The sequence below is a fragment of the Hippopotamus amphibius genome, chromosome 10 (assembly GCF_030028045.1).
Source record: "Hippopotamus amphibius kiboko isolate mHipAmp2 chromosome 10, mHipAmp2.hap2, whole genome shotgun sequence".
NCBI classification, from domain to species: domain Eukaryota; kingdom Metazoa; phylum Chordata; class Mammalia; order Artiodactyla; family Hippopotamidae; genus Hippopotamus; species Hippopotamus amphibius.
Window position 1 is genome coordinate 94,470,278 of NC_080195.1, and position 16,666 is coordinate 94,486,943.

A 16,666-nucleotide genomic window follows, 5' to 3' on the forward strand; every position below is an offset into this window, starting at 1 on the left:
ATGTGTTTACATTATTGAGCTTTTTGATCCCTCCTTTATTTTTTCATTTATTTTTCAAATTACAGATATTTTTTAGAGTACTTTTAGGTTCACAGTAAAATTGAGACAAAAGTACTGAGATTTCCCATATTCCTGCTGCCACCATCCATACATAGTTTCCCCCATTATCAATACCCCCATCAGATGGTACATTTGCTAAAATTGGGGAACTAGCCTGACACATCATAATCACACAGAGTCCATCTTTTACCTTATGATTCACTCACGATGTTGTTTATTCTATGGATATGAGCAAATGTGATATATATCCATCATTATAGTATCACACAGAGTAGTTTCACTGCCATTAAAATCCTCTGTGCTTCCTCTCTTCATCTCTCCCTCTGCCTCCGTTTTTTATACTCTAATTTAATTTTCCTCAAATGGTATTTTGTTGTTTTTAATGTATATGTCCTACACATCTTTCTTTATTCCTTATAGGGTTTTTTGTTTGTTTTTCTTTTGCTTCTTTTATTGAAATTTAGTTGATATAAAATGTTATTTTAGTTACAGGTGTATTATATAGTGATTTGACATTTACATACATTATGAAATGATCACCACAGGAAGTCCAGTAATCCTCTGTCCCTCGTAAAAGTTGCCACAATATTATTGATCACGTTCCTTATGATGTATGTTATATCATTGTGGTTTATTTATTTCATAACTGAGCTTTGTACCTATTAATACCTTTCACCTATTTTACCCTCCCACTCCCATACCCTCTGGCAACCACCCATTTGGTATGTTTTTTGTATTTATGAGTCTTTTCCTACTGTTTTGTTTGTTTGTTTTGTCTTTTTTATATTCCACACATTAGTGAGATCATATATTTGTCTTTTTCTGTCTGACTTATTTCACTTAGCATAATACCCTATAGGTTCACATGGTGTTACAAATGGAAAGATTTCTTTTCCTTAAGACAGAGTAATATTCATATATATACACATATATACACACACACACACACACACACACACACACACACATATATATATATATATATACATACATGCCACATCTTCTTTATCCATTCATCTATCAATGAACACCTAGGTTGATTCCATATTTGGCTATTAGAAATAATGTTTCAATGGACAGTAATGTGCATATATCTAACCAAATTAGTGTGTGTTTTTCTTAGGGTAAATACCCAGAAACAAAATTGCTGGATCATGTGACAGTTCTATGTAAAAATTTTTGAGAACCTCCATACTTTTTCCCATAATGGTTGTACCAATTTATATTCACACCAACAGTGCATGAGGGTTCCCTTTTCTCCACATCCAAGACCCGTTTGTTATCTCTTATATTTTTGATGATGTTGCCAACTTGCAGTTGATGAGGCCAGGCTCCCAGTGCTAATAAGCTAGAAGGGGGATTCCAAAATTGGACACATCAGTACTGGTGTTATAGTAGTAAAATGAGCCCCCCAAAATGGCTGCAACCAGTGTCACCAACACAGGAATATCCCTAGTTATTATTCCTGTCTGTCCAGGAGGCTCTCCAAGATCAGCAAATGGTCCTGACTCAGGTTCAATTTCTAATTATTTGCTTTTTAATTATTGTTAATGTTTTATAGGTTGAATACTAGTAAAATCTTGAACAGAAGTGGTGATAGCAGGTATTTTTTTGTCACATTCTTAATTCCCAAGGAATACTTGTAATGATTTTTCATTAATTATATATTATTTTTCTAGTTGTGTGTGTGACTGTGTGTGTGTGTGCATCTGTATGTGTACTTCTTAACAAATTAAGGGAAGCTTCTTCTATCCTCAGTGTACTGGGAATTTGTATCATGAATCTGTGTTGAATTTTGTCATAGATTTTCTGTACCTTTTGAGATGATATTATAATTTTTTTCTACCATTTTGTTAATGAGAGAGGATTGATCTTTAAATGTTAAACTATATTTGTAACTGAAACAAGCTCCACTTGGTCTTTATAGTATCTTGTTTACATACACATACAGTTTTTTTGATTAGAGTATAATATACATTTTTCCACCCTTTTACTTAAATATTTCTATGTCCATCACTTGATATGAAGCTCTTGCAAGCATATGAGTGTATTTATTTTTCATCAAGTCTGATCATCTTGGACCTTTGTTCTGAGTAGTTCATATTTAGAGGATTAATTAATGACATATTTGGCATTTATGTCTTCTTTTCTATTTTTTAACTTCTCTCTAATTTTCTTATTCTTCTATCTTTTACACTAAAAATTTTTTTTTCCATTTTTTTCTTTACAAACTAGTTAGTTAGAGAGACAGTTAAACTTTTCAATGGTTAAACTAATGATTACAACATGTATTCTTGATTTATTATTACTTCTACAAGATAATTTTCTTTTGAAAATTAACCAATCACCTTATTACATTAATTCATCACTTCTGCTCTTAATATAACTTTGTTTCCAGAACATTTTTTTCACTTCACAAGTGCTTTAAGATTTAATGACTACTGTCCAAAATCAATGATTACCAGGGACCACAGATCAAACTTCCCTCTTCCAGAAGCTTGGAAGAGAAATAATTATTCTACTAGAAAATGGTTGTCAGACAAAAGGCAGGGAAAGAAGAAAAGAGGGACAAAGAATAGTCCCAAGAAATGTATGTATTTTGAAACCCAAGTTTAGTAATGCCTAATTAGCTTCTCAAGTTTAAAATCAGCTAAGCAAAGAAGATCTAGACAAATAAGTAAGGAATATTTTTAAATTCTTATCTTCATTGTTTGTATTCTTATAAATTCTGAGCTCCCCAAAACGGTTTCTTATGTTTTTTTGTCCAAGTTATCTTTCCTAACACCCATCAAGGATTGAATACTGCTTGTTTAATAAAGTCTTTGCCATTTCTACTGATTTAGCCAATAGTGTTTTCAATAGTAACAATGTTCCTATTCCTTTAAAATAATTTATTCATATACAGTATGTACTTCAACCAAATATTGTAAATTTTCTGAGCCCATATGTCTTATTGGTCAGCAGTATAGCTTATTTTGTTTAAATCATTTGAGTAATCATTCTCAACTTATCTGTAATGGAAACTCCAAAATTTTGCAGTACAAGAGTAGCAAAGAGGGTACTCTCTCTACTAGTTGTGGTGGGGGTAGATGTTTGTTTTCCATAATTTAATATTGAAAAACTGACTACTTGTATTATAAAGTTCTACCTATCTTGTATTTCTAAAAATCTAAAGGGCTTTTTTTAAAAATAAAAATGTAGTTAGAGACCACACACCCATTACTATAATTTTAGGATCTCACAATATCAACCACAGCAAGGTTTCAAGCTGACTTTTCCAACAAGTTGAGATAAAAATGATTCAGTATTCTAAATTCTTTTTACCTTAAAACTTGACTATGTTTGGATTTTTAGATTTTAATTTTATCTCTCATTTCTGGTCCCTGACTGTGACAATGATCTCATTTGTTCTTATTATGAATATATAGAAAAATTGCCTAAAACATTCAGATAATATAATATTCCTTAAAACTTTTCTTTAAAAAATAAGTTTGTACATTGAATTTATAATAAATTAAGGTGAAAGTATGATAGTGTATCTGTGATTGGAATTACAAACAGGTTAGTTAAAGTTATTTTCTCATTCCTTCACAAATTATAAATGTCTTTCCATGGCAAAGTGATAAACAACATCTTATAGAGAAAGAATTGAAGATTACATAAAAGAGAATTCAATTTGCTTTCACATGACATTTATTGACTTATCATTTTAAATTTGAAAAGGCCACAAAGACTATAAAGATGATGAAAAATTTTGTCTACACATTTACACATAAGGCCTCAGTTTCTCTCAACTGTAAAAAATTATCATGTTTCAAAAATTCAATTTATTTCCTCTCTGAAGGAATTGCCTCAATTTTTTTATAACTCCTCTAAGAAAAAGCATTAATTATTAGTCAAAATGGCAATTAAGATCCATAGCATATCACTGATGTACCAAAATATATTTTGTGAAACCAAAAACTTACACTGATTTTTTAAAAATAAAAGTTACTAGGATAATATCCTGGTAAAGATTTATTTTTATACCCCACCTCTTTTTTTTCATTGTTTCCTACTACTCTATTCTTCTGTATGTGCACAATATAAAGAATGGCGAGTGAATGTTAACAGATGTCGTGTTAAAAGACAAGAAAAAGAAAAGTTTCTATTTTAATATTTTAGGTAAAACTATGCAGATAGATTTTTTTTGTTATTTATTCCATGAAAAAGACATTTGGTCAGCTCATATATTAGCAAGAGATATTATTCCCATGAATCAATGACATCAACACTGCTAATAAATATTAGAAAATTATATAGCTTTATACTAACTTGTACTTCCAAGCCCCATTTCATTAATTGTCCTAATTTTTGACCTAGATCAATTCTCCTTATTTGCTCTAAATTTCAACCAACTTGGGACAAGAAATTTTTATCCGCTCTAGAACAATAAAATGTTGAAAAATAGAGTTGTCTCTCACAGAATAGATCTTATTTCCTCAGTTTCAGGGAATCTCTGATTGGAGTTTCAAAGTAGGATTTGCATTCAGTTCTAGAAATTTATCTTTCTCATAATCTATAGGATTACTTATATTTTATTATATTGAAGAAGCAAACAAAAAACCCAAGTGCGTAAACTTTTACAAGGAATAAAATATGTGAGTTAGCATCTTTTGGCACAAAGCATTTTCCCTTACTGAAGCCTTTAGAGACATTTAAATTTATCACAAGGAAACTATGTGTTAAATAATAGATGAAGAGGTAGGACGTTTCCCTTGTAAATTTGCAAATGTTTACAACAAAGTGAGATTTCACTTATGTTCTAGAATGCAAAGCCATCCAAGGAAATATATACATTTTCTATCTTGCTATCTTTATCCAAATAAGATAGAGATAAGAAGAAAGGTATAGAATATAATTATTGAGGGTATTACACTTATTATTTTTTAAACACTTTTAAGAATCTAGAATTATAGCATTTTCCTAATCGTATTACTGTCCTTTTGTTTGTTTGTTCTGCAAGGGAATAACCAAGGAAGAAAGGGTATTGTCCTTTATATTTTATAATTCAGGGCTTTTTATTATCTTGACTTAGAGAAATATAATTTGTATAACTAAGACTTGAGAACCACATATTAAGCTCCTGCTTTTATTTTGAAATGATGTAGAAGGTCAGGGTGTAATCTGGGGACTGGGCCTCAGATTCTCTAACCTAGGGTTGTCATTTACCTCCCTTCTGGGATGGCCTATTCCACAAAGAGATCTGTAATAGAAATGTATTTCTGATGTCATTCCTGGAGGGACCCACCCATGTATGTGTATTATTCAGTTAGAGACCTGAATTTATATTTCTGATTAGTAAACTATATTAAAAATTTGGGGACTTCCCTGGTTGCCCAGTGGTTAAGCATCCACCTGCCAATACAGGGGACAGTGGTTCGATTCCTTATCCGGGAAGATTCCACATGCTGCAACTAAGCCCGTGCACCACAACTACTGAGCCTGCATGCCACAACTACTGATGCCCATGCGCCCTAGAGCCCAAGTGTCACAACTACTGAGCCCACGCACTCTAGGGCCCACGTGCTGCAACTATTGAAGGCTGCATGCCTAGAACCCATGCTCTGCAACAAGAGAAGCCACTGCACTGAGAAGCCCACCCACCACAACAAAGAGTAGCCCCCACTTGCCATAACTAGAGAAAGCCTGCATGCAACAATGAAGACCCAACCCAGCCAAATCAAACAAACAAACAAAAATTCTTTCTCACTCTCTCTCTCAGTCCCTCCACCCTCACTTCTACTTTCAAATTTATCTCTGCTTGTTTTTATTTTTCAATGTGGTACAAACTCTGCATTTAAAGTGTGTGGACTCAGGGAAGGCTTTATTTGAATCCTGTTTTTCCAAGTTACTAAATAAGAGTTCTTAAATAAGATCTGAGCCTTTGTTTGAATCCTGTTTTTCCAAGTTACTAAGTAAGTGTTCTTAAGTAAGATCTGAGTCTTTGTTTTCTCATCAGTAAAAGCAAGATACAGATACAACCTATACAATTGTTTTGAGGGCGAGATGTCAAGACTTTTCAGTACATTTTCCCTAGCATGTTGCCTGAAAATGAGTGATTCTCAGCAAATGGTATATTCACCCCTTACCTCCCTGTTTTATATTTCACCTATCTAAATTTAGTTATATCTCTTTCATACATTATATGATATGAAAATTGTAATAAAATATAAAATATGGTAATGACAGATATTTTTAAAATTTTGGACAATTATTCTGTGGTAAAGTTTTTAGTTTCAGACACTTAGCCCCTAGGATTGTACTGGAATGACTGACTGAGTTTTCAGTTAATTTCATGAGAAGCAATTTAAGCCTTTTGGCTGTGAAATATTCTTTAACCCTTTAGAATAGCACTCGGAAATGAAAGGTCAGATTGTTGCTAGAATATAATTTTGAAAAAGATGGAAACTGTGGTATGAGAAGAATTCAAAGGATTCAGCTACCTTTATTCTATCCTGGTAGGGTGTAGACAGTTGTATGAAAGACTAGACAGATAAAGAATAAGAAGTAAGGAAAGTTAATAGAAATAGCTTTCAAAGTAGCATCAGGGAAATGCCTGAGTCAAAGAAAAATTTGGAAAGTGGGCAAAAGAAAGTCAAATACTAGGCCCTGGAGGAAATACATTTGCTATTAACAAATTCCACCATGAATTTTACAGATGAACATGTTGATGATTAGAGTGTTTAAATTGTTTGCACAGGGTAATGATAGTAGATAATATCACACTTAGATCTATAATTCAATTCTCTGAATGCATTGCCCTCTTTCTTTCCTACCCTATCATGACACTAACAGCAAGAGCCACTGAGCCATCCAATTTTTGCTTCTAGTGCTAAAACTAGGGAACCCAAGTCTAAGAAATATAGACCCAAATGATGCTACATCAATTATTTCTCAAAGTATATTTCAAGTGACAGCAGATTCTACAAGAGGTTTAATAGAAAGCAACAATGACAATATCATTGGCACCTAATAGGTTCAGAAAACAGATGTTACTCTTGAAGAGATTTTCTCTAGGCTAAATTTTGGTCAAGCTCTTCAATGATCTTCTTTAGACTAGGCTCCACCTTGGGCTTCAGTGTCTTTCCTAATAGATTCTAGTTCTGGCAAGAATGCTGTTAAATCAATTTAACAAGAATCTCCACCTTCAATTTCTGATCAGATTTCTCACCCTTCACCATTGATACTTGATTAGTCTGGCCTGCCTTCAGCAAGATTCCTATTAAGTCAATGTAGCCAGAATCCCTCCTTACCCTTGAAGTTGCCTGTTAGTAAGTTTTCCATCCACTGGCCCATACACTGCTTGACTGTAAATTCACACCTGGCCATGCTGTATTGGTATTGGAGCCCAGTTCAAAGATGAGGTCTCTTGTCCCCTATTGCAATTGTTTTTCTGAGTAAAATCTGCTTTTTCTGCATTAACATATATCCTGTGGTTTTCTTTGACATCCCTCTCTATCATTTGCATTAGTAGATGAAGGGATCAGACAGGGCCTAAAGTAAATAAAACGATTCAAATTAGTACAACCCCTTGGTTATTATAATGAACTTATTTTTTGTTTTAATGCAAAAAATAATTAGCAGCCTAGACATTACTGTATTACAAAATATGCTTTGAGAAATGTTGTTCTATGCAAATTTCTTATGATTTTTGCTAGTGAAACAAGAGCTCAGATTCAAAGAAAGTTACCATCTCTCTGACTTCTGGTCCTGGTAATGATTTCCTTAACAAATCTGGAGTTTTCCTTGAAGCCATAAATAGAAGAATTAGGGCCATAGACTATTAATTTTATTTACTCAAATACTTTTATTACATATATTCGTATGATTTATTAGGAATAAGATCTTGAAATGATTTGGCAAGTCAACCTGAAAGCACACGTATGGTGATTTACACATTTATTTAGAGACAACATTTTAGAGCAAGTCTATGGGGACTTGCAAACGTGTAGAACCTCCAAGGTCAGCCCATAAAGCTAATCTTCACTGACTTCAAAAATGTATTTTCCATTTGGACCATTAATATTTAGAGTTTATTTTCATATGACATGGTTCATTTCAATATTTTCAAGTGTCTCCAAGATCACTGTGTAATAATTCAACATCATTCAATTTTAGGCCCTCTAGTGTAGAGATAGGGCTATTACTTCTGGGTTCACTGTATTTTTGGTGCAGTGAAATGAATTCTATATTTAAAATCAGGACAAGGGAGTTCAAGTCCTTGCTTAGTCAACCATCAGTTAGTTCCTTGAGTCTCAGTTTTCTCTCTGGTTAAGGCTTTAACTGACCCACTAAGTTATGAATTTCAAAACAGGCCAAATATGTAAACATTTTTTCTAAATCCAAAAGTATTCTACAAACTTAAATTATTGTTCTGTATTTACATGACCCATCTGTGCCTTGTAAATATCTTGAGAGAAGTTCTAACTATTTTTTTGAGTAACAGATATTCCATATTTCATCACCTGAATCTGAAGGGTTATTGAAAATACCAACAAAAATGAGTTAGAAATAAAATAAGAGGAAAGATTAAAGCACATTTCATAGGACACACATATGAGAAAGGAAGTATCTTCCATTAATATTTACATCTCTACCTAGAACGAAGCATAATGGTATCCATTAAAATATACTCAGTGAATTTAAGTTGGATTAAGCTATGGAAGGAAAACAGACAACAAGCTTTGCAAACAGTGTGATATTAGCAATTTTAAGGACTTGATTTTTCCTTTCTGATATTTTCTACATTCACTTAGGCTCAAGTAACCTATTTTTGTCTCCATTTGTACAGATCTCATCAAAGGAACTAATAAACATTTATAGATGCTTTGTCATGTTAAAGAAATTAACATGAGGACAAGGGCGAGAATTTGTATGCAGGGAGTGAAATTGTTTTTGAGAACCCAGATATTAAGGATCTTATCACTTCCTGCATATCATAAAAGTATCCATGGGTGTTTATCTCATCTCCATGTGGATAGCTTTATCAAAACACAAATAAAATATATCCTGAACTTGGGGCAAAATACAATTGCTTAGATATGCATTGTCAGCATGGTAGCCACTATTTACATGTGGTTATTTAAATTTAAAATTTTGAAAATTAAGCAGAAGTCAGTCCCTCAGCTTCACTGCCTACATTTCAAGTATTTAATAACTACATGTGGCTAGTGGCTACAGTATTGGACAGCACCAATTACAGAATATTTCTATCATTGCCAGAAGTTCTCATAGACAGTACTGGTCTGGTTAGAAAAAAAGAGGTAAACAAACACACAATGCATACATCATCACCATTCAGTTATCAGGTGATAAAACTGTAATATTCTTATACAGCCTTAGTTTTTAAAATCTGAATCATTTAAATTTGTATTCATTTATTTCTACTCTACTGTACATTGTGCTAGAAAAAAAGATTTAAAAGTGGGACATATTTACATTATTACATATAAACAATAATAGGTTGTATTCTTCTCTATGTGCATGAAATAAAATATGTATTTTACATCTGGGTTACGAATAGTATTTTCTAAAAATTGAGTTTATGTTAAAAAAAAAAAAAGCCTAGAGGAGTGATTAACACAATGTAGTCACTCAATAAATATTTTCTTTTCTTTAGTTTTAAAGAAAACAAACAACAAAAACTCATGAAACTGACGTTAGGTATGTGATCAGTTAAATATCAAATATTCATTCTTTAAAATCTTTTCGTCTGTGCTTCACTATATCTTCACAACACTCATCTATTAATCTTAGACTTGGAAAAGTGAAATAATGTAAGTTAATTTGAAAGGATTATGTAATATTTTCCCTAAAATTTTTTTTCTCTCCACCACCTCCTCCTCCTTATGGAAGAAAAGAATAGAGATTTTTCTTTATTCATTTCAGCATATCTCTACAACTGTTCAATTATCAAACTGCTTGAAGTAGCATGATAATCAGCTAATTAAAGACATTTTCATACTCAGAAATTCTCTCTTCAAAACCCCAGACACTGAGGGTGCACACCGATTTCAATTTGGCTGCTCACTGCCTCATTCATGAAGATTTCAGCACTATTTTTTATTCATATGTCTGATATGCTAAAATGAATAGGCAACTTTTTCTTGAGATTTGAGATGATGACATGCTTTCAGCTCTTCTGGTTTAGGTGAAAAGGTAAAAGACATTAGAAAAGGAACAAAGATTATTTCCTTACATGTGTGTGAGCATGTGTGTTCAAACAAGCACACCACACACACACACACACACACTACAAATGCAAGCAATTTTTTCTTTTAATTTTAATATGCTATAACCTTGAAGACTTTGACATTATCTTTCCCTTCCTTGTCAGTGACTTAACTGTCCTAGACTTATTACAATGAATAACATTTAAGTCACTACATTGATGTTGTCCAACATAGTCTTGCCAAACCTTCAAAGGTTGGTGATCTTAATCCTGGAATAAATTCATGACTTTAGACCTAAAGTTTTTTTTTTTTTTTTTTTCAAATAAACATTATTTACCTTGTTGAGTATTCTGCCTTTCACAGCACTGGTATCTAACTTTCTACAATTGGAACTAATGTGAGTCTTTGATACATCACACTTGTCACTTCTATCCATACTGAGGTTTTTCTTCTCTTGTTATCATTTGTCTTCATTCTTCAAGACAGTTCTTTATTCAAGTAGCCGTCTTCCATGTCTCTCCATAATGGTTGACCTTGTAGATTTAGTTTTCTACCTGGTCATTTAGGGAACAATTTGCACGGTAGGAAAATTATGTCCCCAATTTTCTCTGACAACTGTATTATTTTATCAAGCCGAATGCTATCAGGTTTGTCAGGTGTGGTTGTCTTCTTGTGATCCAGACTGATTTTCTTTAAACAATTCATCACTTTCTGAATGCCCTATTTCTCAACTCTGATCAGCATTTCCTATTTTTTTTTCAGTGTATCTGAATTTATTCTGACAGAAACAAAAACTTCCAGGAAAAAAAAAAAAAACTTTAATTTCCTTTCTATTGAAAATACTAGATTTTCTCCACTAATATATTCTTATATCTCTTTAATTTGTTATTATAATAACTCTGTTATGTTTTTAAAGGGTTTCAGAGTTGGCAAGCATTTTCACACACATTAGTTCATTTAAATTTACACTTTTTATATGGATTATAAGATAGTAGTAAAGGAGACCTTCCACCAGTTTTGTTAAAAGATAATTTCAGAAAAGGGCAGAATAATTTCAGGAAAAAAATACATAAAAGTGAACAATTGTTAAGGATTTTATTTAACTTATTTAATGAAGGGCCAGGCAAATGTTATGTTTGATTCAAAAGAGAATACAAAAAGTAGACACATTGATATACCAGTAATATTCAAATAAATATGTACTTGGAGGCAAAGTTGGATTTTTCCACAGGGTGGGAAAGAAAGTCAATTGAACTTCTATTAGATAGGCTGGAATTTGCATGTTAATCAAATACTTACAAATTACAGTTATAAAACAGCTCAAAGAGAGTAAAAGACTAGACTCAAATAACTCAGAAGTATAGCCAGTGCATAGTTTTCCATTGGAGTACAAAAATTTCTCTATAGTTTTCATAAATTAAATGGTGATACTTGATAATAATAGTAACTCCCAACTGAGCACACATATGTGTTGGTCAAAACAACTGCTAATATATTAGAAACTAATTTTTATTCTGTTTTATGTCCAAGTAAGATATTAATTAGCCAGTATTTTATTGCATTTTATTTTTTCATCAAGAGAAGTCAGACTAACAATGAGACTCCAGAAAACACTCAAGGGAGGAACTTTCTAAATGATAAGCTATGGCATCCTGATGTGGTGCAACTGAGTAAGTGCCGAGCCATCAGAAATTGATTCTCTTAGCTTATGGAGCATCCTGGTGGAGCCTGGTGCAGCCAGGGATAATGCACTCATCAATGCTAGTCACAAGCAGTCTCATTTGAGTCTTAAAGAATGGTGCAGTAAGAGTAAGATCTGAGATCACACTCCTCCAGACCCTGAAGACAATATGAACTATAGGAAAATCCAAAACTTGATGTTATGTGTAGCTGTGGCTAAGAGCATGCTCAATCCTGGCATCTTTTTTAAAAAAATTTTCTATTAGAATATAGTTGATTCACAATGTTGTGTTAGTTTCAGGCGTACAGCAAAGTGAATAAGTTATACAGTAAGTCCCCTACTTATGAACTAGCTGCGTTCCAAGAGCCAGTTCATAAGTCCAATTTGTAAGTCCAACAAAGTTAGACTAGCTACCCAACTAACACTATTGGCTACATAGTACTGTACTGTAATAGATTAATAATGCTTTTCACACAAATAATACATAAAAAGCTAACACAAAAAATAAAGAAAACATTTTAAATCTTACAGTACCTCGAAAAGGTAGTAGTAACAGCTATATCACTGCAGCTTTTACACTTGCTTCCAGACGTCCTGGGCTTGAAATAAAGATACTGTACTACTGTAGTCTATACAGTATGGTACAGCAAGGTACACAAAAGCACAACCACTCGTAGAGGATGCAGTCATGTGACAGTGTAATCCAGACACGTGAACTAATTTACGTGTTTGAACATGCAAATGCACGTTCGCATCTTTGAAAGTTCTCAGCTTAAAGGTTTGTATGTAGGGGACTTACTGTATATATGTATATATCCACTTTTTTTTTTTTTCAGATTCTCTTCCCATATAGGTCATTATAGACTACAGAGTAGAGTTCCCTGTGCTATACAGCTGGTTCTTATTACTTATCTATTTTACATATTGTAATGTGTATATGTCAATCCCAATCTCCCGATTTATAATCCTGGCATCTCCTTAAACAGCAAGTTGTAACACTTCACTTTATCCTTTACAAACAAGAGTCCTTTGGAGCTATGAGGGGATTCTAGGGTCCAGGTGCCAAGTTCACAGCCTGAAACTGAAGGTGTAGAAAGTTAAGAGTTGGGGATAAAGTGGGAAGACAGTAGGGATAAAGCCAATGGTGACCTCAAATATGTGCCTTCATGTATGTAATACTTTATCTGCAACTATTACATTTTTTAGGTGGTATACAATTCAGACTCATAATTTCTTTAATACAATGTGCATAATTTCTTTAATACAATGTGCATAAAGTTCCTCCTGAATTTTAAGTTCTTGACTTGTAAAAGGTTGATTTGACTTGAAAACAATTCACATTATCATAAAAAGTTTAGTGCCCTTGGTATATAAGAGAAAAAGAAAAGCTATAGATTGTGTAAGTATAACTTCACCTTTTTTAGATTGTACAAATAAAGTTTCTTATCAATGGGGATTAAGTCACTTCACTAACTGATGTTCACTAAACACGAAGCTACTAGATCTTATTCTTGGCCTGAGGGTCCAGTATGGACATTCACCTGTCATGAAAATCATCTATTAATTTTATTATTATACACTATGGAATTATAGTGAAGAATACAGTCCACAGAATCTTGCTCCCACAATTTAATATCTATGATTCTGTGCAAAGCATTTAATATCTGTAAGACTTAGATTCCTCATATGCAAAATGGGGATTAAAATAGTACTTGCTTAAAGATTTGTTATGACGAATGAGCAATCCACATAAAGCACAAAAACTGCCATAAACATAAGTTCAAAGAAACCTATTTCTCTATAAATTAAGTATCATTTCAATTACTTGTTTCCTAAATCTAGCCAGCTTCGGACACTTTAAGAAGAACCTGGCATTTTAAACACTCTTATAAAAGGGCACTGTGTTTAATCTCTCTTGATAACACCCTGTTATACATATTTGAAAAGTTGATATGCAGTTTGACGAAATTAAGATTCAAAACTCTTTGGGTAGTTATTTGACAATCGTAGATATGCGGTACACTCATTGTGGTTAAAAAAAGATATTCTGGAATAAAGTGCCAAAATGTTTCTTATAAATAAAAAATGAATGACAGAGGGAGTAATCAATTCCTATCACTAGGAATTGATTACTTTATGAACAGGGAATTGACAATTCTGAATTCTCTTCACTTCTAGTCTTTTAAAACTGGGGTCTGAACACATAAATTCTTCATGCCAAAACAATGATGGAAAGGTGAAATTTCTAAATCACCCAGGCCAATTTTCATCCTCCATTTTTACAAGGTGAATAGGGACCTGCTTGACTGTCAGGCAGAGAACATTTTCAGAAGGGCACTTGCCCAAGCATCTCCCTCTAATGCATTGAAGGATCCCCAAGCTCTTGGCTAAAGGCTAGAATAGAGAAGATTACACTGTGTTACCCAGTGTGAAATCATTTTCCAAATAAATGATTAAGTGCTTGGGTGTCACCATCGATTAATTTGTAATGGCATTTCTGAGCTCTGTGATGACCTGAATGAAAGTGTAATATGTCCTAGAGATCTCTGGACATAGGACCTCTAAGATCTATACAAAGTTAATGAACAGAGGTCGACTCCAGGGTCTATAGAGACACCCGTCACAGTGAATAAGATTTGGTACCCAGTGTAATACTGCATCTTTGACAGATATAATTCAGTATATGTCATGTTTCCCATAAGATCTGAGTGCACATTTTTAGAAAGTAGACTTTAACATCACAAAACCTAAGAAGTCTTTAAATTTGTAATCCTGTTTTCTATCTGAACCTCACATAGAGATTTTCTCACATAGTTTGTATAATCTTTTCATCTTGGTTGACTATTTTTGCAAATTTTTCACTTCTGCCATTAAAATTTTCATTATCCTATGCACTTTCTTTTGTATTTTCAAACTGTATATTTTAATGACTCGCAACTGTTCTTAAAATAGTCTGAATTTAAAATTTAAAATTTTTGCCCTGTGTTTACTTATATGCTGCTGCTCTTCAGATTTAGTCTATATTTCCTAGATGGTGGTCATAAATCATACCATATACTTAATTCTTAATATCAATAAAATATTTTGCAATCCACATGCCCCTTTCTCTTTTTAGCAAATTCTCTTCATTTTTGACCTATGATTTGCCATGTGTTTTTGATAGTTTAATTTTTTATAATCTTAGTTTTGTTATTCATTTATCCCTTAATCAAAACATATCATAAAAGATTATGACCTCATATACCTAAATCTGCTCCACAATTTTTTCCTTCTAAAGTCTGTGCAGCTTAAAAATAAACTAAATTTTCCTTATTTCTATAACAAGGAGTTATTTAAGAAACATGTATAATTATCTCCCTGTTTGTTTGTAAACCTAAGAAGTTAAAACTCTCAGTATGCAGGCTGTAATCATGAAAAGATAGAGAAATTATATTAAGAAATATATAAGCTCTATTTTAGATTTAAAGCTTAGAATGCTCCATTGGTACAGTATTGAATTTATAAAGATAATGATGGTATACTCAAATTTTGTTATTTAAACTCTTTAATTCTTTACATATTTTATCATGCTTTTTGATGTTCTCTAACCTAGTGACACATATATTTTTTTCGGATATGCATATTTCAGATATGTCAAATGCTCACTCATCATCAGCTTCAATCACTGGATTGTAGGATGAAAAGCCTCAAAGGAAACCCCAGACATGTCACATATTTACGTTCAGGCCCATCATTTCAAAGTGGGAATCACCTCAATGGGAAGCATATTAGATTCAATTACTAGTATTGGAAGAGTTCAGATATCTTTAATATTAACTAATAATTATAAATATGTCTATGGCTGAGAGCACCTGGAGATGAATATTTGTTATGGTTTTAAATTTCCATCAAAGCCACTAAACAACCAAATAACCAAAGTACTAATAATACATGTCCTATATAGGATATTATATAACATACATAATATATAATACATTATATAATATATAGTAATGCTATATACAAGTAATATACAACCAAAATACTAATCATTGCTCCAGGCTCTAATTGATATCCCTTCATCATACTTTTTGAGTTTTGTTCCTAGATGTACGTATTTTTTTTTTTAACTAGAGTTGCTGCATAGTGAGGCACAGAAAGTATTTTTAAAATATTACTAAGTGAGGCTTTCTTATTGGGGTAGGAGGGACAAAAAGTGATTGAAGAAGATGGCAATAGTGTTAGAAAATGTTTCAGGAAGATGCAAGTAAATGTTTGTATGTGTATTAATATATGTTTAAAATATTAAATGTTCAGAAATCATAATGTTTATAAATTTTAAAACAGTTATTAAAAATAGCTTCATTTTATAAGGTATAAATAAATGTTAAATTATGCTAGGTTATTTCTTCAAATTGTACATGGAAAGCTAAATCTAGTTAGAAATAAAGATTTTTATATTATTCATCAGTTTGGATTGTCAATGTTCTGGCTGCACTCCATTCCTTCTGATACACAAGAATTTACTGAATACTGAATTTTGAAGTGTTTATCAGTTAAAACAATCAAAAGAAAGCGTAATCTTTTACATGGAGAAATAAATTAGCTGTTTTTTGACAAAACTTTTCATACAGGTATAATGGAAAGCGTAATAAAATCCACAAAAGAAATTAAAGAGAAAGAAAAACTCCATTTATACTTTTTATATCATGACCTCATTGTGTTCATGTAT

The 16,666-nt window shown here is 32.4% G+C and overlaps 1 protein-coding gene across 1 annotated transcript in view; it reads left to right on the forward strand.

Annotated features, from left to right (window-relative positions):
* Positions 1-16,666, forward strand: part of NCAM2 (neural cell adhesion molecule 2) — a 551,377-nt gene that overhangs the window by 33,163 nt on the left and 501,548 nt on the right. The gene's annotated exons all lie outside the window — the stretch shown is intronic.